Here is a 25120-nt window from a genome sequence, read left to right on the forward strand (position 1 = left end):
TACCCTAGTGGGTTTACGTGGGAAAGTACGCAAGCGTAAGGCGAGCGTAGTTTGGCAAATGCCCGGATGATCGAGTTTCCGGTGCACTACTGCCGCCTGCAGTGTTGGGGTGATCTTACTGTTTTACAATACATTGCAGGTTCAATTCTCCATGGTTGAACAATGATGTGGTAATATTACATGAATAAAGTAGTGTTTTGACAATTAAAATTGAATACAATTTTCAATAATTTCCTTCAAAAATAATGTCTGGGTTTAATTATACTTCATAATACCCTATTTATACATGTGAACCACCACCATCATCAATACTATTGTTGCTTTGTGACCATTGAAACTTGTTTTTTAATGTTATTTAATATTAAGGGAAAAGAAGCTCAAGGTGCAATTTTTTTTCATAATATTGCAAGAAAAAATCATTACAATTTTCAATACTTTCCTTCAGTGAAAATGTCCGGGTTTCATATAGTCTTTCTTCCTTGATGGTGAGTAAACTCCCTGCTCTTTCATCCTTCTCTCCAAATATGACATTTTGAGAGTGATATGCGAAGATCACATGAATAAAGTAGTGTTTTGAATATCAAAAGTCATTTGAATGGTCGCGCTCTTCCTTCATTGGTGATGTGTGTGTTCCATATCCTTTTTTTCTTTGATTGTAAATCTTTCGTGCTCTTTCCAAAATGTGTCTCCTCTGAAGCAGCAGCAACAGCACCCTCTGCTGGTTGCAAAGAAAATTGTCAAAAGCTTACAGCACCTGGTATTCCCAGGCGGTCTCCCATCCAAGTACTAACCAGGCCCGACCCTGCTTAGCTTCCGAGATCGGACGAGATCGGGCGTGTTCAGGGTGGTATGGCCGTAAGCGAAGGACTCAGCCCACAATACCTTATTTATACATGTGAACCACCACCGTCATCAATACTATTGTTGCTTTGTGACCATTGAAACTTGTTTTTTTGTTGTTGTTGTTACTTTTAATGTTAAGGGGAAAAGAAGCTCAAGGTGCAATTTTTTTTCATAATATTGCAAGAAAAAAATCATTACAATTTTCAATACTTTCCTTCAGTGAAAATGTCCGGGTTTCATATAGTCTTTCTTCCTTGATGGTGAGTAAACTCCCTGCTCTTTCATCCTTCTCTCCAAATATGACATTTTGAGAGTGATATGCGAAGATCACATGAATAAAGTAGTGTTTTGAATATCAAAAGTCATTTGAATGGTCGCGCTCTTCCTTCATTGGTGATGTGTGTGTTCCATATCCTTTTTTTCTTTGATTGTAAATCTTTCGTGCTCTTTCCAAAATGTGTCTCCTCTGAAGCAGCAGCAACAGCACCCTCTGCTGGTTGCAAAGAAAATTGTCAAAAGCTTACAGCACCTGGTATTCCCAGGCGGTCTCCCATCCAAGTACTAACCAGGCCCGACCCTGCTTAGCTTCCGAGATCGGACGAGATCGGGCGTGTTCAGGGTGGTATGGCCGTAAGCGAAGGACTCAGCCCACAATACCTTATTTATACATGTGAACCACCACCGTCATCAATACTATTGTTGCTTTGTGACCATTGAAACTTGTTTTTTTGTTGTTGTTGTTACTTTTAATGTTAAGGGGAAAAGAAGCTCAAGGTGCAATTTTTTTTCATAATATTGCAAGAAAAAAATCATTACAATTTTCAATACTTTCCTTCAGTGAAAATGTCCGGGTTTCATATAGTCTTTCTTCCTTGATGGTGAGTAAACTCCCTGCTCTTTCATCCTTCTCTCCAAATATGACATTTTGAGAGTGATATGCGAAGATCACATGAATAAAGTAGTGTTTTGAATATCAAAAGTCATTTGAATGGTCGCGCTCTTCCTTCATTGGTGATGTGTGTGTTCCATATCCTTTTTTTCTTTGATTGTAAATCTTTCGTGCTCTTTCCAAAATGTGTCTCCTCTGAAGCAGCAGCAACAGCACCCTCTGCTGGTTGCAAAGAAAATTGTCAAAAGCTTACAGCACCTGGTATTCCCAGGCGGTCTCCCATCCAAGTACTAACCAGGCCCGACCCTGCTTAGCTTCCGAGATCGGACGAGATCGGGCGTGTTCAGGGTGGTATGGCCGTAAGCGAAGGACTCAGCCCACAATACCTTATTTATACATGTGAACCACCACCGTCATCAATACTATTGTTGCTTTGTGACCATTGAAACTTGTTTTTTGTTGTTGTTGTTACTTTTAATGTTAAGGAAAAAGAAGCTCAAGAGTGCAATTTTTTCATAATATTGCAAGAAAAAAATCATTACAATTTTCAATACTTTCCTTCAGTGAAAATGTCCGGGTTTCATATGATCTTTCTTCCTTGATGGTGAGTAAACTCCTGCTCTTTCATCCCCTTCTCTCCAAATATGACATTTTGAGAGAGGTGATATGCGAATCACATGAATAAAGTAGTGTTTTGAATATCCAAAGTCATTTGAATGGTCGCTCTTCCTTCATTGGTGATGTGTGTGTTCCATATCCTTTTTTTCTTTGATTGTAAATCTTTCGTGCTCTTTCAAAATGTGTCTCCTCACAAACAACAACAGCACCCTCTGCTGGTTGCAAAGAAAATTGTCAAAGCACAGCACCTGGTATTCCCAGGCGGTCTCCCATCCAAGTACTAACCAGGCCCGACCCTGCTTGCTTCCGAGATCGGACGAGATCGGGCGTGTTCAGGTGGTATGGCGTAAGCGAAGGACTCAGCCCACAATACCTTATTTATACATGTGAACCACCACCGTCATCAATACTATTGTTGCTTTGTGACCATTGAAACTTGTTTTTTGTTGTTGTTGTTACTTTTAATGTTAAGGGGAAAGAAGCTCAAGGTGCAATTTTTTCATAATATTGCAAGAAAAATCATTACAATTTTCAATACTTTCCTTCCAGTGAAAATGTCCGGGTTTCATATAGTCTTTCTTCCTTGATGGTGAGTAAACTCCCTGCTCTTTCATCCTTCTCTCAAATATGACATTTTGAGAGTGATATGCGAATCACATGAATAAGTAGTGTTTTGTGAATATAAGGAAAGTCATTTGAATGGTCACTCTTCCTTCATTGGTGATGTGTGTGTTCATATCCTTTTTTCTTTGATTGTAAATCTTTCAGTGCTCTTTCCAAAATGTGTCTCCTCTGAAGCAGCAGCAACAGCACCCTCTGCTGGTTGCAAAAGCGTGTCAAAAGCTTACAGCACCTGGTATTCCCAGGCGGTCTCCCCATCCAAGTACTAGCCAGGCCCGACCCTGCTTAGCTTCCGAGATCGGACGAGATCGGGCGTGTTCAGGAGTGGTATGGCCGTAAGCGAAGGACTCAGCCCACAATACCTTATTTATACATGTGAACCGTCATCAATACTATTGTTGCTTTTGCTGACCATTGAAACTTGTTTTTTGTTGTTGTTATTTACTTTTAATGTTAAGGGGAAAAAGAAGCTCAGGTGCAATTTTCATAATATTGCAAGAAAAAATCATTACAATTTTCAATACTTTCCTTCAGTGAAAATGTCCGGGTTTCATATAGTCTTTCTTCCTTGATGAGTATTAAGCTCCCTGCTCTTTCATCCTTCTCTCCAAATATGACATTTTGAGGTAGTATGCAAAGATCCACATGAATAAAGTAGTGTTTTGAATATCAAAAGTCATTTGGATAATTAGCGCTCTTCCTTCGTGGTGATGTGTGTGTTCCATATCCTTTTTTTCTTTGATTGTAAATCTTTCGTGCTCTTTCAAAATGTGTCTCCTCTGAAGCAGCAGCAACAGCACCCTCTGCTGGTTGCAAGAAAATTGTCAAGCTTACAGCACCTGGTATTCCCAGGCGGTCTCCCATCAAGTACTAACCGGGCCCGACCCTGTAGCTTCCGAGATCGGACGAGATCCGGGCGTGTTCAGGAGTGGTATGGCCGTAAGCGAAGGGACTCAGCCCACAATACCTTATTTATACATGCTGAACCACCACCGTCATCAATACTATTGTTGCTTTGTGACCATTGAAACTTGTTTTTTGTTGTTGTTACTTTTAATGTTAAGGAAAAAAGAAGCTCAAGGTGCAATTTTTTCATAATATTGCAAGAAAAAATCATTACAATTTTCAATACTTTCCTTCAGTGAAAATGTCCGGGTTTCATATAGTCTTTCTTCCTTGATGGTGAGTAAACTCCCTGCTCTTTCATCCTTCTCTCCAAATATGACATTTTGAGAGTGATATGCAGAAGATCACATGAATAAAGTAGTGTTTTGAATATCAAAAGTCATTTGAATGTAGATCGCGCTCTTCCTTCATTGGTGATGTGTGTGTTCCATATCCTTTTTTCTTTGATTGTAAATCTTTCGTGCTCTTTCAAATGTGTCTCCTCTGAAGCAGCAGCAACAGCACCCTCTGCTGGTTGCAAAGAAAATTGTCAAAGCTTACAGCACCTGGTATTCCCAGGCGGTCTCCCATCAAGTACTAACCAGGCCCGACCCTGCTTAGCTGAGATCGGACGAGATCAGGCGTGTTCAGGGTGGTATGGCCCGTAAGCGAAGGACTCATTTTTAATACATATTTATACATGTGAACCACCACCGTCATCAATACTATTGTTGCTTGTGACCATTGAAACTTGTTTTTTGTTGTTGTTGTTACTTTTAATGTTAAGGGAAAAAGAAGCTCAAGAGTGCAATTTTTTCATAATATTTAAGAAAAAAATCATTACAATTTTCAATACCTCCTTCAGTGAAAATGTCGGGGTTTCATATAATCCTTTCTTCCTTGATGGTGAGTAAACTCCCTGCTCTTTCATCCTTCTCTCCAAATATGACATTTTGAGAGTGATATGAAGATCACATGAATAAAGTAGTGTTTTGAATATCAAAAGTCATTTGAATGAGTCGCTCTCTTCCTTCATTGGTGATGTGTGTGTTCCATATCCTTTTTTTCTTTGATTGTAAATCTTTCGTGCTCTTTCCAAAATGTGTCTCCTCTGAAGCAGCAGCAACAGCACCCTCTGCTGGTTGCAAGAAAATTGTCAAAGCTTACAGCACCTGGTATTCCCAGGCGGTCTCCCATCAAGTACTAACCAGGCCCGACCCTGCTTAGCTTCCGAGATCGGACGAGATCGGGCGTGTTCAGGTGGTATGGCCGTAAGCAGGATATTTCAATACCTTATTTATACATGTGAACCACCACCAGTCATCATCTATTGTTATTGTGACCATTGAAACTTGTTTTTTTGTTTGTTTATTACTTTTAATGTTAAGGGAAAAGAAGCTCAGGTGCAATTTTTTCCCATAATATTGCAAGAAAAAATCATTACAATTTTCAATACTTTCCTTAGTGAAAAATGTCAGGTTTCATATAGTCTTTCTTCCCTTGATGGTGAGTAAACTCCCTGCTCTTTCATCACTACTCTCCAAATATGACATTTTGAGAGTGATATGCGAATCACATGAATAAAGTAGTGTTTTGAATATCAAAGTCATTTGAATAATTAGCGCTCTTCCTTCATTGGTGATGTGTGTTCCATATCCTGTTTTTTTCTTTGATTGTAAATCTTTCGTGCTCTTTCAAATGTCTCCTCTGAAGCAGCAACAGCACCCTCTGCTGGTGCAAAGAAAAGTGTCAAAAACTTACAGCACACCAGTGATTCAGGCGGTCTCCCATCCAAGTACTAACCAGGCCCGGCCTGCTTGCTTCCGAGATCGGACGAATCGAAGACGTGTTCAGGGTGGTATGGCCGTAAGCGAGACTCAACCACAATACCTTATTTATACATGTGAACCACCACCGTCATCAATACTATTGTTGCTTTGTGACCATTGAAACTTGTTTTTGTTGTTATTTACTTTTTTAATGTTAAGGGAAAAGAAGCTCAGGTGCAATTTTTTCATAATATTGCAAGAAAAAAATCATTACAATTTTCAATACTTTCTTCAGTGAAAAGTATCCGGGTTTCATATAGTCTTTCTTCATGATGGTGAGTAAACTCCTGCTCTTTCATCCTTCTCTCCAAATATGACATTTTGAGAGTGATATGCGAAAATCACATGAATAAAGTAGTGTTTTGAATATCAAGTCATTTGAATGGTCGCTCTTCCTTCGTGGTGATGTGTGTGTTCATATCCTTTTTTCTTTGATTGTAAATCTTTCGTGCTCTTTCCAAAATGTGTCTCCTCTGAAGCAGCAGCAGCAGCACCCTCTGCTGGTTGCAAAGAAAAAGTGTCAAAAGCTTACAGCACCTGGTATTCCCAGGCGGTCTCCCATCAAGTACTAACCAGGCCCGACCTGTAGCTTCCGAGATCGGACGAGATCAGGCGTGTTCAGAAGTCAGTAATGTAACGAAGGACTCAGCTGACCTTATTTATACATGTGAACCACCACCGTGTCAATACTATTGCTTGCTTTGTGACCATTGACTTGTTAAACTCCCTGCTCTTTCATCCTTCCTTCTCCAAATATGACATTTTGAGAGTGATATGCGAAGATCACATGAATAAAGTAGTGTTTTGAATATCAAAAGTCATTTGAATGGTCGCTCTCTTCCTTCATTGGTGATGTGTGTGTTCCATATCCTTTTTTTCTTTGATTGTAAATCTTTCGTGCCTTTCCAAAATGTGTCTCCTCTGAAGCAGCAGCAACAGCACCTCTGCTGGTTGCAAAGAAAATTGTCAAAAGCTTACAGCACCTGGTATTCCCAGGCGGTCTCCCATCCAAGTACTAACCAGGCCCGACCCTGCTTAGCTTCCGAGATCGGACGAGATCGGGCGTGTTCAGGGTGGTATGGCCGTAAGCGAAGGACTCCAGCCCACAATACCTTATTTATACATGTGAACCACCACCGCCATCACTACTATTGTTGCTTTGTGACCATTGAAACTTGTTTTTTTTTTGTTGTTGTTACTTTTAATGTTAAGGGAAAAGAAGCTCAAGGTGCAATTTTTTTCATAATATTGCAAGTGAAAAATCATTACAATTTTCAATACTTTCCTTCAGTGAAAATGTCCGGTTTCATATAGTCTTTCTTCCTTGATGGTGAGTAAACTCTCTTCTTTCATCCTTCTCTCCAAATATGACATTTTGAGAGTGATATGCGAAGATCACATGAATAAAGTAGTGTTTTGAATATCAAAAGTCATTTGAATGGTCGCCGCTCTTCCTTCATTGGTGATGTGTGTTCCATATCCTTTTTTCTTTGATTGTAAATCTTTCGTGCTCTTTCCAAAATGTGTCTCCTCTGAAGCAGCAGCAACAGCACCTCTCTGCTGGTTGCAAAGAAAATTGGCAAAGCTTACAGCACCTGGTATTCCCAGGCGGTCTCCCATCCAAGTACTAACCAGGCCCGACCCTGCTTAGCTTCCGAGATCGGACGAGATCGGCGTGTTCAGGGTGGTATGGCCGCAAGCTGAAGGACTCAGCCCACAATACCTTATTTATACATGTGAACCACCACCGTCATCAATACTATTGTTGCTTTGTGACCATTGAAACTTGTTTTTTTGTTGTTGTTACTTTTAATGTTAAGGGGAAAAGAAGCTCAAGGTGCAATTTTTTTCATAATACAACAAGAAAAATCATTACAATTTTCAATACTTTCCTTCAGTGAAATGTCCGGGTTTCATATAGTCTTTCTTCCTTGATGGTGAGTAAACTCCTGCTCTTTCATCCTTCTCTCCAAATATGACATTTTGAGAGTGATATGCGAAGATCACATGAATAAAGTAGTGTTTTGAATATCAAAAGTCATTTGAATGGTCCTTCCTTCCTTCATTGGTGATGTGTGTGTTCCATATCCTTTTTTTCTTTGATTGTAAATCTTCTGTGCTCTTTCCAAAATGTGTCTCCTCTGAAGCAGCAGCAACAGCACCTCTGCTGGTTGCAAAGAAAATTGGCAAAAGCTTACAGCACCTGGTATTCCCAGGCGGTCTCCCATCCAAGTACTAACCAGGCCCGACCCTGCTTAGCTTCCGAGATCGGAGAGCGCGTGTTCAGGGTGGTATGGCCGTAAGCGAAGGACTCAGCCCACAATACCTTATTTATACATGTGAACCACCACCGCCATCAATACTATTGTTGCTTTGTGACCATTGAAACTTGTTTTTTTTTGTTGTTGTTACTTTTAATGTTAAGGGGAAAAGAAGCTCAAGGTGCAATTTTTTTCATAATATTGCAAGAAAAAATCATTACAATTTTCAATACTTTCCTTCAGTGAAAATGTCCGGTTTCATATAGTCTTTCTTCCTTGATGGTGAGTAAACTCCTGCTCTTTCATCCTTCTCTCCAAATATGACATTTTGAGAGTGATATGCGAAGATCACATGAATAAAGTAGTGTTTTGAATATCAAAAGTCATTTGAATGGTCGCCTCTTTCCTTCATTGGTGATGTGTGTTCCATATCCTTTTTTTCTTTGATTGTAAATCTTTCGTGCCTTTCCAAAATGTGTCTCCTCTGAAGCAGCAGCAACAGCACCTCTGCTGGTTGCAAAGAAAATTGTCAAAAGCTTACAGCACCTGGCATTCCCAGGCGGTCTCCCATCCAAGTACTAACCAGGCCCGACCCTGCTTAGCTTCCGAGATCGGACGAGATCGGGCGTGTTCAGGGTGGTATGGCCGTAAGCCAAGGACTCAGCCCACAATACCTTATTTATACATGTGAACCACCACCGTCATCAATACTATTGTTGCTTTGTGACCATTGAAACTTGTTTTTTTTGTTGTTGTTACTTTTAATGTTAAGGGGAAAAGAAGCTCAAGGTGCAATTTTTTTCATAATATTGCAAGAAAAAATCATTACAATTTTCAATACTTTCCTTCAGTGAAATGTCCGGGTTTTATATAGTCTTTCTTCCTTGATGGTGAGTAAACTCCTGCTCTTTTCATCCTTCTCTCCAAATATGACATTTTGAGAGTGATATGCGAAGATCACATGAATAAAGTAGTGTTTTGAATATCAAAAGTCATTTGAATGGTCGCTTCTTTTCCTTCATTGGTGATGTGTGTGTTCCATATCCTTTTTTTCTTTGATTGTAAATCTTTCGTGCTCTTTCCAAAATGTGTCTCCTCTGAAGCAGCAGCAACAGCACCTCTGCTGGTTGCAAAGAAAATTGTCAAAGCTTACAGCACCTGGTATTCCCAGGCGGTCTCCCATCCAAGTACTAACCAGGCCCGACCCTGCTTAGCTTCCGAGATCGACGAGAGATCGGGCGTGTTCAGGTGGTATGGCTGTAAGCGAAGGACTCAGCCCACAATACCTTATTTATACATGTGAACCACCACCGTCATCAATACTATTGTTGCTTTGTGACCATTGAAACTTGTTTTTTTTTTGTTGTTGTTACTTTTAATGTTAAGGGGAAAAGAAGCTCAAGGTGCAATTTTTTTTCATAATATTGCAAGAAAAAATCATTACAATTTTCAATACTTTCCTTCAGTGAAAATGTCCGGTTTCATATAGTCTTTCTTCCTTGATGGTGAGTAAACTCCTGTTTTTTCATCCTTCTCTCCAAATATGACATTTTGAGAGTGATATGCGAAGATCACATGAATAAAGTAGTGTTTTGAATATCAAAGTCATTTGAATGGTCGCTTCTTCCTTCATTGGTGATGTGTGTGTTCCATATCCTTTTTTCTTGATTGTAAATCTTTCGTGCTCTTTCCAAAATGTGTCTCCTCTGAAGCAGCAGCAACAGCACCTCTGCTGGTTGCAAAGAAAATTGTCAAAAGCTTACAGCACCTGGTATTCCCAGGCGGTCTCCCATCCAAGTACTAACCAGGCCCGACTCCTGCTTAGCTTCCGAGATCGGACGAGATCGGGCGTGTTCAGGGTGGTATGGCCGTAGCTAAGGACTCAGCCCACAATACCTTATTTATACATGTGAACCACCACCGTCATCAATACTATTGTTGCTTTGTGACCATTGAAACTTGTTTTTTTTTTTGTTGTTGTTACTTTTAATGTTAAGGGAAAAGAAGCTCAAGGTGCAATTTTTTTCATAATATTGCAAGAAAAATCATTACAATTTTCAATACTTTCCTTCAGTGAAAATGTCCGGTTTCATATAGTCTTTCTTCCTTGATGGTGAGTAAACTCCTGCTCTTTCATCCTTCTCTCCAAATATGACATTTTGAGAGTGATATGCGAAGATCACATGAATAAAGTAGTGTTTTGAATATCAAAAGTCATTTGAATGGTCGCTTCTCTTCCTTCATTGGTGATGTGTGTTCCATATCCTTTTTTCTTTGATTGTAAATCTTTCGTGCGTCTTTCCAAAATGTGTCTCCTCTGAAGCAGCAGCAACAGCACCTCTGCTGGTTGCAAAGAAAATTGTCAAAGCTTACAGCACCTGGTATTCCCAGGCGGTCTCCCATCCAAGTACTAACCAGGCCCGACCCTGCTTAGCTTCCGAGATCGGACGAGATCGGGCGTGTTCAGGGTGGTATGGCCGTAAGCGAAGGACTCCAGCCCACAATACCTTATTTATACATGTGAACCACCACCGTCATCAATACTATTGTTGCTTTGTGACCATTGAAACTTGTTTTTTTTTTGTTGTTGTTACTTTTAATGTTAAGGGGAAAAGAAGCTCAAGGTGCAATTTTTTTCATAATATTGCAAGAAAAAAATCATTACAATTTTCAATACTTTCCTTCAGTGAAAATGTCCGGGTTTCATATAGTCTTTCTTCCTTGATGGTGAGTAAACTCCCTGCTCTTTCATCCTTCTCTCCAAATATGACATTTTGAGAGTGATATGCTAAGATCACATGAATAAAGTAGTGTTTTGAATATCAAAAGTCATTTGAATGGTCGCTTCTCTTCCTTCATTGGTGATGTGTGTTCCATATCCTTTTTTTCTTTGATTGTAAATCTTTCGTGCTCTTTCCAAAATGTGTCTCCTTCTGAAGCAGCAGCAACAGCACCCCTGCTGGTTGCAAAGAAAATTGTCAAAAGCTTACAGCACCTGGTATTCCCAGGCGGTCTCCCATCCAAGTACTAACCAGGCCCGACCCTGCTTAGCTTCCGAGATCGGACGAGATCGGGCGTGTTCAGGGTGGTATGGCCGTAGCGAAGGACTCAGCCCACAATACCTTATTTATACATGTGAACCACCACCGCCATCAATACTATTGTTGCTTTGTGACCATTGAAACTTGTTTTTTTTTGTTGTTGTTACTTTTAATGTTAAGGGGAAAAGAAGCTCAAGGTGCAATTTTTTTCATAATATTGCAAGAAAAATCATTACAATTTTCAATACTTTCCTTCAGTGAAAATGTCCGGTTTCATATAGTCTTTCTTCCTTGATGGTGAGTAAACTCCCTGCTCTTTCATCCTTCTCTCCAAATATGACATTTTGAGAGTGATATGCGAAGATCACATGAATAAAGTAGTGTTTTGAATATCAAAAGTCATTTGAATGGTCCTCTCTTCCTTCATTGGTGATGTGTGTGTTCCATATCCTTTTTTCTTTGATTGTAAATCTTTCGTGCTCTTTCCAAAATGTGTCTCTCTGAAGCAGCAGCAACAGCACCTCTGCTGGTTGCAAAGAAAATTGTCAAAGCTTACAGCACCTGGTATTCCCAGGCGGTCTCCCATCCAAGTACTAACCAGGCCCGACCCTGCTTAGCTTCCGAGATCGGACGAGATCGGGCGTGTTCAGGTGGTATGGCCAGAAGCGAAGGACTCAGCCCACAATACCTTATTTATACATGTGAACCACCACCGTCATCAATACTATTGTTGCTTTGTGACCATTGAAACTTGTTTTTTTGTTGTTGTTACTTTTAATGTTAAGGGGAAAAGAAGCTCAAGGTGCAATTTTTTTCATAATATTGCAAGAAAAAAATCATTACAATTTTCAATACTTTCCTTCAGTGAAAATGTCCGGTTTCATATAGTCTTTCTTCCTTGATGGTGAGTAAACTCCTGCTCTTTCATCCTTCTCTCCAAATATGACATTTTGAGAGTGATATGCGAAGATCACATGAATAAAGTAGTGTTTTGAATATCAAAAGTCATTTGAATGGTCGTTCTCTTCCTTCATTGGTGATGTGTGTGTTCCATATCCTTTTTTTCCTTTGATTGTAAATCTTTCGTGCTCTTTCCAAAATGTGTCTCCTCTGAAGCAGCAGCAACAGCACCCTCTGCTGGTTGCAAAGAAATTGGCAAAGCTTACAGCACCTGGTATTCCCAGGCGGTCTCCCATCCAAGTACTAACCAGGCCCGACCCTGCTTAGCTTCCGAGATCGGACGAGATCGGGCGTGTTCAGGGTGGTATGGTCGTAGCGAGGACTCAGCCCACAATACCTTATTTATACATGTGAACCACCACCGCCATCAATACTATTGTTGCTTTGTGACCATTGAAACTTGTTTTTTTTTGTTGTTGTTACTTTAATGTTAAGGGGAAAAGAAGCTCAAGGTGCAATTTTTTCATAATATTGCAAGAAAAATCATTACAATTTTCAATACTTTCCTTCAGTGAAAATGTCCGGGTTTCATATAGTCTTTCTTCCTTGATGGTGAGTAAACTCCTGCTCTTTCATCCTTCTCTCCAAATATGACATTTTGAGAGTGATATGCGAAGATCACATGAATAAAGTAGTGTTTTGAATATCAAAAGTCATTTGAATGGTCGCCTCTTCAATTGGTGATGTGTGTTCCATATCCTTTTTTCTTTGATTGTAAATCTTTCGTGCTCTTTCCAAAATGTGTGCCTCTGAAGCAGCAGCAACAGCACCTTCTGCTGGTTGCAAAGAAAATTGTCAAAGCTTACAGCACCTGGTATTCCCAGGCGGTCTCCCATCCAAGTACTAACCAGGCCCGACCCTGCTTAGCTTCCGAGATCGGACGAGATCGGGCGGGTTCAGGTGGTATGGCCGTAAGCGAAGGACTCAGCCCACAATACCTTATTTATACATGTGAACCACCACCGCCATCAATACTATTGTTGCTTTGTGACCATTGAAACTTGTTTTTTTTTGTTGTTGTTACTTTTAATGTTAAGGGAAAAGAAGCTCAAGGTGCAATTTTTTTCATAATATTGCAAGAGAAAAATCATTACAATTTTCAATACTTTCCTTCAGTGAAAATGTCCGGTTTCATATAGTCTTTCTTCCTTGATGGTGAGTAAACTCCCTGCTCTTTCATCCTTTCTCCAAATATGACATTTTGAGAGTGATATGCGAAGATCACATGAATAAAGTAGTGTTTTGAATATCAAAAGTCATTTGAATGGTCGCCTCTTCCTTCATTGGTGATGTGTGTGTTCCATATCCTTTTTTTCTTTGATTGTAAATCTTTCGTGCTCTTTCCAAAATGTCTCCTCTGAAGCAGCAGCAACAGCACCTCTGCTGGTTGCAAAGAAAATTGTCAAAGCTTACAGCACCTGGTATTCCCAGGCGGTCTCCCATCCAAGTACTAATCCAGGCCCGACCCCTGCTTAGCTTCCGAGATCGGACGAGATCGGGCGGGTCCAGGTGGTATGGCCGTAGGCTAAGGACTCAGCCCACAATACCTTATTTATACATGTGAACCACCACCGTCATCAATACTATTGTTGCTTTGTGACCATTGAAACTTGTTTTTTTTTGTTGTTGTTACTTTTAATGTTAAGGGGAAAAGAAGTTCAAGGTGCAATTTTTTTCATAATATTGCAAGAAAAAATCATTACAATTTTCAATACTTTCCTTCAGTGAAAATGTCCGGTTTCATATAGTCTTTCTTCCTTGATGGTGAGTAAACTCCTGCTCTTTCATCCTTCTCTCCAAATATGACATTTTGAGAGTGATATGCGAAGATCACATGAATAAAGTAGTGTTTTGAATATCAAAAGTCATTTGAATGGTCGCTTCTCTTCCTTCATTGGTGATGTGTGTTCCATATCCTTTTTTTCTTTGATTGTAAATCTTTCGTGCTCTTTCCAAAATGTGTCTCCTCTGAAGCAGCAGCAACAGCACCTCTGCTGGTTGCAAAGAAAATTGTCAAAAGCTTACAGCACCTGGTATTCCCAGGCGGTCTCCCATCCAAGTACTAACCAGGCCCGACCCTGCTTAGCTTCCGAGATCGGACGAGATCGGGCGTGTTCAGGTGGTATGGCCGTAAGCGAAGGACTCAGCCCACAATACCTTATTTATACATGTGAACCACCACCGTCATCAATACTATTGTTGCTTTGTGACCATTGAAACTTGTTTTTTTTTTGTTGTTGTTACTTTTAATGTTAAGGGAAAAGAAGCTCAAGGTGCAATTTTTTTCATAATATTGCAAGAAAAAATCATTACAATTTTCAATACTTTCCTTCAGTGAAAATGTCCGGTTTCATATAGTCTTTCTTCCTTGATGGTGAGTAAACTCCTGCTCTTTCATCTTCTCCAAATATGACATTTTGAGAGTGATATGCGAAGATCACATGAATAAAGTAGTGTTTTGAATATCAAAGTCATTTGAATGGTTCGCTCTTCCTTCATTGGTGATGTGTGTGTTCCATATCCTTTTTTTCTTTGATTGTAAATCTTTCGTGCTCTTTCCAAAATGTGTCTCCTCTGAAGCAGCAGCAACAGCACCCTCTGCTGGTTGCAAAGAAAATTGTCAAAAGCTTACAGCACCTGGTATTCCCAGGCGGTCTCCCATCCAAGTACTAACCAGGCCCGACCCTGCTTAGCTTCCGAGATCGACGAGATCGGGCGTGTTCAGGGTGGTATGGCCGTAAGGGAAGGACTCAGCCCACAATACCTTATTTATACATGTGAACCACCACCGTCATCAATACTATTGTTGCTTTGTGACCATTGAAACTTGTTTTTTTTGTTGTTGTTACTTTTAATGTTAAGGGGAAAAGAAGCTCAAGGTGCAATTTTTTTCATAATATTGCAAGAAAAAATCATTACAATTTTCAATACTTTCCTTCAGTGAAAATGTCCGGTTTCATATAGTCTTTCTTCCTTGATGGTGAGTAAACTCCTGCTCTTTCATCCTTCTCTCCAAATATGACATTTTGAGAGTGATATGCGAAGATCACATGAATAAAGTAGTGTTTTGAATATCAAAAGTCATTTGAATGGTCGCCTCTTCCTTCATTGGTGATGTGTGTGTTCCATATCCTTTTTTCTTTGATTGTAAATCTTTCGTGCTCTTTCCAAAATGTGTCTCCTCTGAAGCAGCAGCAACAGCACCTCTGCTGGTTGCAAAGAAAATTGTCAAAAGCTTACAGCACCTGGTATTCCCAGGCGGTCTCCCATCCAAGTACTAACCAGGCCCGACCCTGCTTAGCTTCCGAGATCGGACGAGATCGGGCGTGTCTAGGGTGGTATGGCTGCGAAGGACTCAGCCCACAATACCTTATTTATACATGTGAACCACCACCGTCATCAATACTATTGTTGCTTTGTGACCATTGAAACTTGTTTTTTTGTTGTTGTTGTTACTTTTAATGTTAAGGGGAAAAGAAGCTCAAGGTGCAATTTTTTTCATAATATTGCAAGAAAAAATCATTACAATTTTCAATACTTTCCTTCAGTGAAAATGTCCGGTTTCATATAGTCTTTCTTCCTTGATGGTGAGTAAACTCCCTGTTCTTTTTCATCCTTCTCTCCAAATATGACATTTTGAGAGTGATATGCGAAGATCACATGAATAAAGTAGTGTTTTGAATATCAAAAGTCATTTGAATGGTCGCCTCTTCCTTCATTGGTGATGTGTGTTTCATATCTTTTTTTCTTTGATTGTAAATCTTTCGTGCTCTTTCCAAAATGTGTCTCCTCTGAAGCAGCAGCAACAGCACCCTCTGCTGGTTGCAAAGAAAATTGTCAAAAGCTTACAGCACCTGGTATTCCCAGGCGGTCTCCCATCCAAGTACTAACCAGGCCCGACCCTGCTTAGCTTCCGAGATCGGACGTGATGGGCGGTTCAGGGTGGTATGGCCGTGTTTAAGCAGACTCAGCCCACAATACCTTATTTATACATGTGAACCACCACCGCCATCAATACTATTGTTGCTTTGTGACCATTGAAACTTGTTTTTTTTTGTTGTTGTTACTTTTAATGTTAAGGGAAAAGAAGCTCAAGGTGCAATTTTTTTCATAATATTGCAAGAAAAATCATTACAATTTTCAATACTTCCTTCAGTGAAAAATGTCCGGTTTCATATAGTCTTTCTTCCTTGATGGTGAGTAAACTCCTGCTCTTTCATCCTTCTCTCCCCAAATATGACATTTTGAGAGTGATATGAAGATCACATGAATAAAGTAGTGTTTTGAATATCAAAAGTCATTTGAATGGTCGCTTTCTTCCTTCATTGGTGATGTGTGTTCCATATCCTTTTTTCTTTGATTGTAAATCTTTCGTGCTCTTCCAAAATGTGTCTCCTCTGAAGCAGCAGCAACAGCACCCTCTGCTGGTTGCAAAGAAAATTGTCAAAGCTTACAGCACCTGGTATTCCCAGGCGGTCTCCCATCCAAGTACTAACCAGGCCCGACCCTGCTTAGCTTCCGAGATCGGACGAGATCGGGCGTGTTCAGGTGGTATGGCTGGAAGCCAAGGACTCCAGCCCACAATACCTTATTTATACATGTGAACCACCACCGTCATCAATACTATTGTTGCTTTGTGACCATTGAAACTTGTTTTTTTTGTTGTTGTTACTTTTAATGTTAAGGGAAAAGAAGCTCAAGGTGCAATTTTTTTCATAATATTGCAAAGAAAATCATTACAATTTTCAATACTTTCCTTCAGTGAAAATGTCCGGTTTCATATAGTCTTTCTTCCTTGATGGTGAGTAAACTCCTGCTCTTTCATCCTCTCTCCAAATATGACATTTTGAGAGTGATATGCGAAGATCACATGAATAAAGTAGTGTTTGAATATCAAAAGTCATTTGAATGGTCATGCCTCTTCCTTCATTGGTGATGTGTGTTCCATATCCTTTTTTCTTTGATTGTAAATCTTTCGTGCTCTTTCCAAAATGTGTCTCCTCTGAAGCAGCAGCAACAGCACCTCTGCTGGTTGCAAAGAAAATTGGCAAAGCTTACAGCACCTGGTATTCCCAGGCGGTCTCCATCCAAGTACTAACCAGGCCCGACCCTGCTTAGCTTCCGAGATCGGACGAGATCGGGCGTGTTCAGGGTGGTATGGCCGTAGCTGAAGGACTCAGCCCACAATACCTTATTTATACATGTGAACCACCACCGTCATCAATACTATTGTTGCTTTGTGACCATTGAAACTTGTTTTTTTTGTTGTTGTTACTTTTAATGTTAAGGGAAAAGAAGCTCAAGGTGCAATTTTTTTCATAATATTGCAAGAAAAAATCATTACAATTTTCAATACTTTCCTTCAGTGAAAATGTCCGTTCCCATAGTCTTAGTCTTCCTTGATGGTGAGTAAACTCCTTGCTCTTTCATCCTTCTCTCCAAATATGACATTTGAGATGATATGCGAAGATCACATGAATAAAGTAGTGTTTTGAATATCAAAAGTCATTTGAATGGTCGTTTCTTCCTTCATTGGTGATGTGTGTGTTCCATATCCTTTTTTCTTTGATTGTAAATCTTTCGTGCTCTTTCCAAAATGTGTCTCCTTCTGAAGCAGCAGCAACAGCACCTCTGCTGGTTGCAAAGAAAATTGGCAAAGCTTACAGCACCTGGTATTCCCAGGCGGTCTCCCATCCAAGTACTAACCAGGCCCGACTCTGCTTAGCTTCCCAGATCGGACGAGATCGGGCGTGTTCAGGGTGGTATGGCCGTAAGCAAGTGACTCCAGCCCACAATACCTTATTTATACATGTGAACCACCACCGTCATCAATACTATTGTTGCTTGTGACCATTGAAACTTGTTTTTTTGTTGTTGTTACTTTTAATGTTAAGGGGAAAAGAAGCTCTGGGTGCAATTTTTTCATAATATTGCAAGAAAAAAATCATTACAATTTTCAATACTTTCCTTCAGTGAAAATGTCCGGTTTCATATAGTCTTTCTTCCTGATGGTGAGTAAACTCCTGCTCTTTTCATCCTTCTCCAAATATGACATTTTGAGAGTGATATGCGAAGATCACATGAATAAAGTAGTGTTTTGAATATCAAAAGTCATTTGAATGGTCGCCTTCTTCCTTCATTGGTGATGTGTGTGTTCCATATCCTTTTTTTTTTGATTGTAAATCTTTCGTGCTCTTTCCAAAATGTGTCTCCCTTAAGCAGCAAGCAACAGCACCCTCTGCTGGTTCAAAAGAAAATTGACAAAGCTTACAGCACCTGGTATTCCCAGGCGGTCTCCCATCCAAGTACTAACCAGGCCCGACCCTGCTTAGCTTCCGAGATCGACGAGATCGGCGTGTTCAGGTGGTATGGCGTAAGCAAGGACTCAGCCCACAATACCTTATTTATACATGTGAACCACCACCGTCATCAATACTATTGTTGCTTTGTGACCATTGAAACTTGTTTTTTTGTTGTTGTTACTTTTAATGTTAAGGGGAAAAGAAGCTCAAGGTGCAATTTTTTTCATAATATTGCAAGAAAAATCATTACAATTTTCAATACTTTCCTTCAGTGAAAATGTCCGGGTTTCATATAGTCTTTCTTCCTTGATGGTGAGTAAACTCCTGCTCTTTCATCCTTCTCCAAATATGACATTTTGAGAGTGATATGCGAAGATCACATGAATAAAGTAGTGTTTTGAATATCAAAAGTCATTTGAATGGTCGCTTCTTCCTTCATTGGTGATGTGTGTGTTCCATATCCTTTTTTTCTTTGATTGTAAATCTTTCGTGCTCTTTCCAAAATGTGTCTCCTCTGAAGCAGCAGCAACAGCACCCTCTGCTGGTTGCAAAGAAAATTGGCAAAAGCTTACAGCACCTGGTATTCCCAGGCGGTCTCCCATCCAAGTACTAACCAGGCCCGACCCTGCTTAGCTTCCGAGATCGGACGAGATCGGGCGTGTTCAGGGTGGTATGGCCGTAACTGAAGGACTCAGCCCACAATACCTTATTTATACATGTGAACCACCACCGTCATCAATACTATTGTTGCTTTGTGACCATTGAAACTTGTTTTTTTTGTTGTTGTTACTTTTAATGTTAAGGAAAAGAAGCTCAAGGTGCAATTTTTTTCATAATATTGAAAAAAAAATCATTACAATTTTCAATACTTTCCTTCAGTGAAAATGTCCGGTTTCATATAGTCTTTTCTTCCTTGATGGTGAGTAAACTCCTGCTCTTTCATCCTTCTCTCCAAATATGACATTTTGAGAGTGATATGCGAAGATCACATGAATAAAGTAGTGTTTTGAATATCAAAAGTCATTTGAATGGTCGCTTCTTCCTTCTGGTGATGTGTGTGTTCCATATCCTTTTTTTCTTTGATTGTAAATCTTTCGTGCTCTTTCCAAAATGTGTCTCCTCTGAAGCAGCAGCAACAGCACCCTCTGCTGGTTGCAAAGAAAATTGGCAAAAGCTTACAGCACCTGGTATTCCCAGGCGGTCTCCCATCCAAGTACTAACCAGGCCCGACCCTGCTTAGCTTCCGAGATCGGACGAGATCGGGCGTGTTCAGGGTGGTATGGCCGTAAGCGAAGGACTCAGCCCACAATACCTTATTTATACATGTGAACCACCACCGTCATCAATACTATTGTTGCTTTGTGACCATTGAAACTTGTTTTTTTTTGTTGTTGTTACTTTTAATGTTAAGGGGAAAAGAAGCTCAAGGTGCAATTTTTTTTCATAATATTGCAAGAAAAAAATCATTACAATTTTCAATACTTTCCTTCAGTGAAAATGTCCGGGTTTCATATAGTCTTTCTTCCTTGATGGTGAGTAAACTCCCTGCTCTTTCATCCTTCTCTCCAAATATGACATTTTGAGAGTGATATGCGAAGATCACATGAATAAAGTAGTGTTTTGAATATCAAAAGTCATTTGAATGGTCGCTCTCTTCCTTCATTGGTGATGTGTGTGTTCCATATCCTTTTTTTCTTTGATTGTAAATCTTTCGTGCTCTTTCCAAAATGTGTCTCCTCTGAAGCAGCAGCAACAGCACCCTCTGCTGGTTGCAAAGAAAATTGGCAAAAGCTTACAGCACCTGGTATTCCCAGGCGGTCTCCCATCCAAGTACTAACCAGGCCCGACCCTGCTTAGCTTCCGAGATCGGACGAGATCGGGCGTGTTCAGGGTGGTATGGCTGCAAGCGAAGGACTCAGCCCACAATACCTTATTTATACATGTGAACCACCACCGTCATCAATACTATTGTTGCTTTGTGACCATTGAAACTTGTTTTTTTTTGTTGTTGTTACTTTTAATGTTAAGGGGAAAAGAAGCTCAAGGTGCAATTTTTTTTCATAATATTGCAAGAAAAAAATCATTACAATTTTCAATACTTTCCTTCAGTGAAAATGTCCCGGTTTCATATAGTCTTTCTTCCTTGATGGTGAGTAAACTCCCTGCTCTTTCATCCTTCTCTCCAAATATGACATTTTGAGAGTGATATGCGAAGATCACATGAATAAAGTAGTGTTTTGAATATCAAAAGTCATTTGAATGGTCGCTCTCTTCCTTCATTGGTGATGTGTGTTCCATATCCTTTTTTCTTTGATTGTAAATCTTCTGCTCTTTCCAAAATGTGTCTCCTCTGAAGCAGCAGCAACAGCACCTCTGCTGGTTGCAAAGAAAATTGTCAAAAGTCTACAGCACCTGGTATTCCCAGGCGGTCTCCCATCCAAGTACTAACCAGGCCCGACCCTGCTTAGCTTCCGAGATCGGACGAGATCGGGCGTGTTCAGGTGGTATGGCCGTAAGCGAAGGACTCAGCCCACAATACCTTATTTATACATGTGAACCACCACCATCATCAATACTATTGTTGCTTTGTGACCATTGAAACTTGTTTTTTTGTTGTTGTTACTTTTAATGTTAAGGGGAAAAGAAGCTCAAGGTGCAATTTTTTTCATAATATTGCAAGAAAAAAATCATTACAATTTTCAATACTTTCCTTCAGTGAAAATGTCCGGTTTCATATAGTCTTTCTTCCTTGATGGTGAGTAAACTCCTGCTCTTTCATCCTTCTCTCCAAATATGACATTTTGAGAGTGATATGCGAAGATCACATGAATAAAGTAGTGTTTTGAATATCAAAAGTCATTTGAATGGTCGCCTCTTTCCTTCATTGGTGATGTGTGTGTTCCATATCCTTTTTTCTTTGATTGTAAATCTTTCGTGCTCTTTCCAAAATGTGTCTCCTCTGAAGCAGCAGCAACAGCACCCTCTGCTGGTTGCAAAGAAAATTGGCAAAGCTTACAGCACCTGGTATTCCCAGGCGGTCTCCATCCAAGTACTAACCAGGCCCGACCCTGCTTAGCTTCCGAGATCGACGAGATCGGGCGTGTTCAGGTGGTATGGCCGTAAGCGGGACTCCAGCCCACAATACCTTATTTATACATGTGAACCACCACCGTCATCAATACTATTGTTGCTTTGTGACCATTGAAACTTGTTTTTTTTTTTGTTGTTACTTTTAATGTTAAGGGAAAAGAAGCTCAAGGTGCAATTTTTTTCATAATATTGCAAGAAAAATCATTACAATTTTCAATACTTTCCTTCAGTGAAAATGTCCGGGTTTCATATAGTCTTTCTTCCTTGATGGTGAGTAAACTCTCCTGCTCTTTCATCCTTCTCTCCAAATATGACATTTTGAGAGTGATATGCGAAGATCACATGAATAAAGTAGTGTTTTGAATATCAAAAGTCATTTGAATGGTCGCTTCTTCCTTCATTGGTGATGTGTGTGTTCCATATCCTTTTTTCTTTGATTGTAAATCTTCGTGCTCTTTCCAAAATGTGTCTCCTCTGAAGCAGCAGCAACAGCACCCTCTGCTGGTTGCAAAGAAAATTGGCAAAAGCTTACAGCACCTGGTATTCCCAGGCGGTCTCCCATCCAAGTACTAACCAGGCCCGACCCTGCTTAGCTTCCGAGATCGGACGAGATCGGGCGTGTTCAGGGTGGTATGGCCGAAGCGAGGGACTCAGCCCACAATACCTTATTTATACATGTGAACCACCACCGTCATCAATACTATTGTTGCTTTGTGACCATTGAAACTTGTTTTTTTTGTTGTTGTTACTTTTAATGTTAAGGGAAAAGAAGCTCAAGGTGCAATTTTTTTCATAATATTGCAAGAAAAAAATCATTACAATTTTCAATACTTTCCTTCAGTGAAAATGTCCGGGTTTCATATAGTCTTTCTTCCTTGATGGTGAGTAAACTCCTGCTCTTTCATCCTTCTCTCCAAATATGACATTTGAGAGTGATATGCGAAGATCACATGAATAAAGTAGTGTTTTGAATATCAAAAGTCATTTGAATGGTCGCTCTTCCTTCATTGGTGATGTGTGTTCCATATCCTTTTTTTCTTTGATTGTAAATCTTTCGTGCTCTTTCCAAAATGTGTCTCCTCTGAAGCAGCAGCAACAGCACCTCTGCTGGTTGCAAAGAAAATTGGCAAAGCTTACAGCACCTGGTATTCCCAGGCGGTCTCCCATCCAAGTACTAACCAGGCCCGACTCCTGCTTAGCTTCCGAGATCGGACGAGATCGGGCGTGTTCAGGTGGTATGGCCGTAAGCGAAGGACTCAGCCCACAATACCTTATTTATACATGTGAACCACCACCACTATCAATACTATTGTTGCTTTGTGACCATTGAAACTTGTTTTTTTGTTGTTGTTACTTTTAATGTTAAGGGGAAAAGAAGCTCAAGGTGCAATTTTTTCATAATATTGCAAGAAAAATCATTACAATTTTCAATACTTTCCTTCAGTGAAAATGTCCGGTTTCATATAGTCTTTCTTCCTGATGGTGAGTAAACTCCCTGCTCTTTCATCCTTCTCTCCAAATATGACATTTTGAGAGTGATATGCGAAGATCACATGAATAAAGTAGTGTTTTGAATATCAAAGTCATTTGAATGGTCGCCTCTTCCTTCATTGGTGATGTGTGTGTTCCATATCCTTTTTTTCTTTGATTGTAAATCTTTCGTGCTCTTTCCAAAATGTGTCTCCTCTGAAGCAGCAGCAACAGCACCTCTGCTGGTTGCAAAGAAAATTGGCAAAGCTTACAGCACCTGGTATTCCCAGGGGTCTCCCATCCAAGTACTAACCAGGCCCGACCCTGCTTAGCTTCCGAGATCGGACGAGATCGGGCGTGCTCTAGGTGGTATGGCCAAGCGGCTAGGACTCAGCCCACAATACCTTATTTATACATGTGAACCACCACCGTCATCAATACTATTGTTGCTTTGTGACCATTGAAACTTGTTTTTTTTGTTGTTGTTACTTTTAATGTTAAGGGGAAAAGAAGCTCAAGGTGCAATTTTTTTTCATAATATTGCAAGAAAAAAATCATTACAATTTTCAATACTTTCCTTCAGTGAAAATGTCCGGGTTTCATATAGTCTTTCTTCCTTGATGGTGAGTAAACTCCCTGCTCTTTCATCCTTCTCTCCAAATATGACATTTTGAGAGTGATATGCGAAGATCACATGAATAAAGTAGTGTTTTGAATATCAAAAGTCATTTGAATGGTCGCTCTCTTCCTTCATTGGTGATGTGTGTGTTCCATATCCTTTTTTTCTTTGATTGTAAATCTTTCGTGCTCTTTCCAAAATGTGTCTCCTCTGAAGCAGCAGCAACAGCACCCTCTGCTGGTTGCAAAGAAAATTGGCAAAAGCTTACAGCACCTGGTATTCCCAGGCGGTCTCCCATCCAAGTACTAACCAGGCCCGACCCTGCTTAGCTTCCGAGATCGGACGAGATCGGGCGTGTTCAGGTGGTATGGCCGTAAGCGAAGGACTCAGCCCACAATACCTTATTTATACATGTGAACCACCACCGTCATCAATACTATTGTTGCTTTGTGACCATTGAAACTTGTTTTTTTGTTGTTGTTACTTTTAATGTTAAGGGGAAAAGAAGCTCAAGGTGCAATTTTTTTTCATAATATTGCAAGAAAAAATCATTACAATTTTCAATACTTTCCTTCAGTGAAAATGTCCGGTTTCATATAGTCTTTCTTCCTTGATGGTGAGTAAACTCCCTGCTTTTTCATCCTTCTCTCCAAATATGACATTTTGAGAGTGATATGCGAAGATCACATGAATAAAGTAGTGTTTTGAATATCAAAAGTCATTTGAATGGTCGCCTCTTCCTTCATTGGTGATGTGTGTGTTCCATATCCTTTTTTTCTTTGATTGTAAATCTTTCGTGCTCTTTCCAAAATGTGTCTCCTCTGAAGCAGCAGCAACAGCACCCCTGCTGGTTGCAAAGAAAATTGTCAAAGCTTACAGCACCTGGTATTCCCAGGCGGTCTCCCATCCAAGTACTAACCAGGCCCGACCCTGCTTAGCTTCCGAGATCGGACGAGATCGGCGTGTTCAGGGTGGTATGGCGTAAGCGAAGGACTCAGCCCACAATACCTTATTTATACATGTGAACCACCACCGTCATCAATACTATTGTTGCTTGTGACCATTGAAACTTGTTTTTTTTTTGTTGTTGTTACTTTAATGTTAAGGGAAAAGAAGCTCAAGGTGAAATTTTTTCATAATATTGCAAGAAAAAATCATTACAATTTTCAATACTTTCCTTCAGTGAAAATGTCCGGTTTCATATAGTCTTTCTTCCTTGATGGTGAGTAAACTCCTGCTCTTTCATCCTTCTCTCCAAATATGACATTTTGAGAGTGATATGCGAAGATCACATGAATAAAGTAGTGTTTTGAATATCAAAAGTCATTTGAATGGTCGCTCTCTTCCTTCATTGGTGATGTGTGTTCCATATCCTTTTTTCTTTGATTGTAAATCTTTCGTGCTCTTCCAAAATGTGTCTCCTCTGAAGCAGCAGCAACAGCACTCTGCTGGTTGCAAAGAAAATTGGCAAAAGCTTACAGCACCTGGTATTCCCAGGCGGTCTCCCATCCAAGTACTAACCAGGCCCGACCCTGCTTAGCTTCCGAGATCGGACGAGATCGGGCGTGTTCAGGTGGTATGGCCGGAAGCGAAGGACTCAGCCCACAATACCTTATTTATACATGTGAACCACCACCGTCATCAATACTATTGTTGCTTTGTGACCATTGAAACTTGTTTTTTTGTTGTTGT

General features: G+C 40.1%; 30 non-coding genes and 9 pseudogenes across 30 annotated transcripts; all 39 read right to left on the minus strand.

Moving 5' to 3' along the window:
* Positions 1-742: 742 nt before the first annotated feature.
* Positions 743-861, minus strand: LOC118106801. The gene has a single exon (XR_004695237.1). It is a non-coding gene; the product is annotated as a 5S ribosomal RNA (ribosomal RNA).
* A 499-nt stretch (positions 862-1360) lies between these two features.
* Positions 1361-1479, minus strand: LOC124851726. Its single transcript, XR_007032670.1, has one exon. It is a non-coding gene; the product is annotated as a 5S ribosomal RNA (ribosomal RNA).
* Positions 1480-1978: 499 nt separating this feature from the next.
* Positions 1979-2097, minus strand: LOC124851733. Its single transcript, XR_007032677.1, has one exon. It is a non-coding gene; the product is annotated as a 5S ribosomal RNA (ribosomal RNA).
* A 489-nt stretch (positions 2098-2586) lies between these two features.
* On the minus strand, positions 2587-2702 carry LOC124851718 (annotated as a pseudogene).
* Positions 2703-3191: 489 nt separating this feature from the next.
* LOC124851674 lies at positions 3192-3312 on the minus strand. The gene has a single exon (XR_007032644.1). It is a non-coding gene; the product is annotated as a 5S ribosomal RNA (ribosomal RNA).
* Positions 3313-3798: 486 nt separating this feature from the next.
* On the minus strand, positions 3799-3916 carry LOC124851707 (annotated as a pseudogene).
* A 494-nt stretch (positions 3917-4410) lies between these two features.
* On the minus strand, positions 4411-4526 carry LOC124851706 (annotated as a pseudogene).
* Positions 4527-5016: 490 nt separating this feature from the next.
* LOC124851676 lies at positions 5017-5133 on the minus strand. The gene has a single exon (XR_007032646.1). It is a non-coding gene; the product is annotated as a 5S ribosomal RNA (ribosomal RNA).
* A 1523-nt stretch (positions 5134-6656) lies between these two features.
* LOC124851739 lies at positions 6657-6775 on the minus strand. Its single transcript, XR_007032683.1, has one exon. It is a non-coding gene; the product is annotated as a 5S ribosomal RNA (ribosomal RNA).
* A 493-nt stretch (positions 6776-7268) lies between these two features.
* LOC124851744 lies at positions 7269-7386 on the minus strand. Its single transcript, XR_007032688.1, has one exon. It is a non-coding gene; the product is annotated as a 5S ribosomal RNA (ribosomal RNA).
* A 490-nt stretch (positions 7387-7876) lies between these two features.
* On the minus strand, positions 7877-7990 carry LOC124851699 (annotated as a pseudogene).
* Positions 7991-8480: 490 nt separating this feature from the next.
* Positions 8481-8599, minus strand: LOC124851724. The gene has a single exon (XR_007032668.1). It is a non-coding gene; the product is annotated as a 5S ribosomal RNA (ribosomal RNA).
* Positions 8600-9092: 493 nt separating this feature from the next.
* Positions 9093-9211, minus strand: LOC124851691. The gene has a single exon (XR_007032662.1). It is a non-coding gene; the product is annotated as a 5S ribosomal RNA (ribosomal RNA).
* A 491-nt stretch (positions 9212-9702) lies between these two features.
* Positions 9703-9821, minus strand: LOC124851687. The gene has a single exon (XR_007032658.1). It is a non-coding gene; the product is annotated as a 5S ribosomal RNA (ribosomal RNA).
* A 491-nt stretch (positions 9822-10312) lies between these two features.
* On the minus strand, positions 10313-10431 carry LOC124851749. The gene has a single exon (XR_007032693.1). It is a non-coding gene; the product is annotated as a 5S ribosomal RNA (ribosomal RNA).
* A 498-nt stretch (positions 10432-10929) lies between these two features.
* Positions 10930-11047, minus strand: LOC124851747. The gene has a single exon (XR_007032691.1). It is a non-coding gene; the product is annotated as a 5S ribosomal RNA (ribosomal RNA).
* Positions 11048-11536: 489 nt separating this feature from the next.
* LOC124851679 lies at positions 11537-11654 on the minus strand. Its single transcript, XR_007032649.1, has one exon. It is a non-coding gene; the product is annotated as a 5S ribosomal RNA (ribosomal RNA).
* Positions 11655-12146: 492 nt separating this feature from the next.
* On the minus strand, positions 12147-12264 carry LOC124851666. Its single transcript, XR_007032636.1, has one exon. It is a non-coding gene; the product is annotated as a 5S ribosomal RNA (ribosomal RNA).
* Positions 12265-12746: 482 nt separating this feature from the next.
* LOC124851662 lies at positions 12747-12864 on the minus strand. Its single transcript, XR_007032632.1, has one exon. It is a non-coding gene; the product is annotated as a 5S ribosomal RNA (ribosomal RNA).
* Positions 12865-13353: 489 nt separating this feature from the next.
* LOC124851701 lies at positions 13354-13473 on the minus strand (annotated as a pseudogene).
* Positions 13474-13965: 492 nt separating this feature from the next.
* Positions 13966-14083, minus strand: LOC124851745. Its single transcript, XR_007032689.1, has one exon. It is a non-coding gene; the product is annotated as a 5S ribosomal RNA (ribosomal RNA).
* Positions 14084-14572: 489 nt separating this feature from the next.
* On the minus strand, positions 14573-14690 carry LOC124851753. The gene has a single exon (XR_007032697.1). It is a non-coding gene; the product is annotated as a 5S ribosomal RNA (ribosomal RNA).
* Positions 14691-15180: 490 nt separating this feature from the next.
* LOC124851677 lies at positions 15181-15299 on the minus strand. The gene has a single exon (XR_007032647.1). It is a non-coding gene; the product is annotated as a 5S ribosomal RNA (ribosomal RNA).
* Positions 15300-15789: 490 nt separating this feature from the next.
* LOC124851711 lies at positions 15790-15906 on the minus strand (annotated as a pseudogene).
* Positions 15907-16394: 488 nt separating this feature from the next.
* LOC124851675 lies at positions 16395-16512 on the minus strand. The gene has a single exon (XR_007032645.1). It is a non-coding gene; the product is annotated as a 5S ribosomal RNA (ribosomal RNA).
* A 486-nt stretch (positions 16513-16998) lies between these two features.
* On the minus strand, positions 16999-17115 carry LOC124851681. Its single transcript, XR_007032651.1, has one exon. It is a non-coding gene; the product is annotated as a 5S ribosomal RNA (ribosomal RNA).
* Positions 17116-17604: 489 nt separating this feature from the next.
* LOC124851661 lies at positions 17605-17723 on the minus strand. The gene has a single exon (XR_007032631.1). It is a non-coding gene; the product is annotated as a 5S ribosomal RNA (ribosomal RNA).
* Positions 17724-18211: 488 nt separating this feature from the next.
* LOC124851712 lies at positions 18212-18326 on the minus strand (annotated as a pseudogene).
* Positions 18327-18814: 488 nt separating this feature from the next.
* On the minus strand, positions 18815-18933 carry LOC124851738. Its single transcript, XR_007032682.1, has one exon. It is a non-coding gene; the product is annotated as a 5S ribosomal RNA (ribosomal RNA).
* A 488-nt stretch (positions 18934-19421) lies between these two features.
* Positions 19422-19540, minus strand: LOC124851664. The gene has a single exon (XR_007032634.1). It is a non-coding gene; the product is annotated as a 5S ribosomal RNA (ribosomal RNA).
* Positions 19541-20038: 498 nt separating this feature from the next.
* LOC124851725 lies at positions 20039-20157 on the minus strand. The gene has a single exon (XR_007032669.1). It is a non-coding gene; the product is annotated as a 5S ribosomal RNA (ribosomal RNA).
* A 492-nt stretch (positions 20158-20649) lies between these two features.
* Positions 20650-20767, minus strand: LOC124851669. The gene has a single exon (XR_007032639.1). It is a non-coding gene; the product is annotated as a 5S ribosomal RNA (ribosomal RNA).
* Positions 20768-21258: 491 nt separating this feature from the next.
* LOC124851697 lies at positions 21259-21374 on the minus strand (annotated as a pseudogene).
* A 490-nt stretch (positions 21375-21864) lies between these two features.
* LOC124851751 lies at positions 21865-21982 on the minus strand. Its single transcript, XR_007032695.1, has one exon. It is a non-coding gene; the product is annotated as a 5S ribosomal RNA (ribosomal RNA).
* A 487-nt stretch (positions 21983-22469) lies between these two features.
* Positions 22470-22588, minus strand: LOC124851665. Its single transcript, XR_007032635.1, has one exon. It is a non-coding gene; the product is annotated as a 5S ribosomal RNA (ribosomal RNA).
* A 486-nt stretch (positions 22589-23074) lies between these two features.
* Positions 23075-23190, minus strand: LOC124851705 (annotated as a pseudogene).
* Positions 23191-23689: 499 nt separating this feature from the next.
* On the minus strand, positions 23690-23807 carry LOC124851746. The gene has a single exon (XR_007032690.1). It is a non-coding gene; the product is annotated as a 5S ribosomal RNA (ribosomal RNA).
* Positions 23808-24298: 491 nt separating this feature from the next.
* On the minus strand, positions 24299-24415 carry LOC124851685. Its single transcript, XR_007032655.1, has one exon. It is a non-coding gene; the product is annotated as a 5S ribosomal RNA (ribosomal RNA).
* Positions 24416-24900: 485 nt separating this feature from the next.
* Positions 24901-25018, minus strand: LOC124851671. The gene has a single exon (XR_007032641.1). It is a non-coding gene; the product is annotated as a 5S ribosomal RNA (ribosomal RNA).
* Positions 25019-25120: the final 102 nt, after the last annotated feature.

Source organism: Hippoglossus stenolepis, chromosome 4 (assembly GCF_022539355.2).
Source record: "Hippoglossus stenolepis isolate QCI-W04-F060 chromosome 4, HSTE1.2, whole genome shotgun sequence".
Lineage (NCBI taxonomy): Eukaryota > Metazoa > Chordata > Actinopteri > Pleuronectiformes > Pleuronectidae > Hippoglossus > Hippoglossus stenolepis.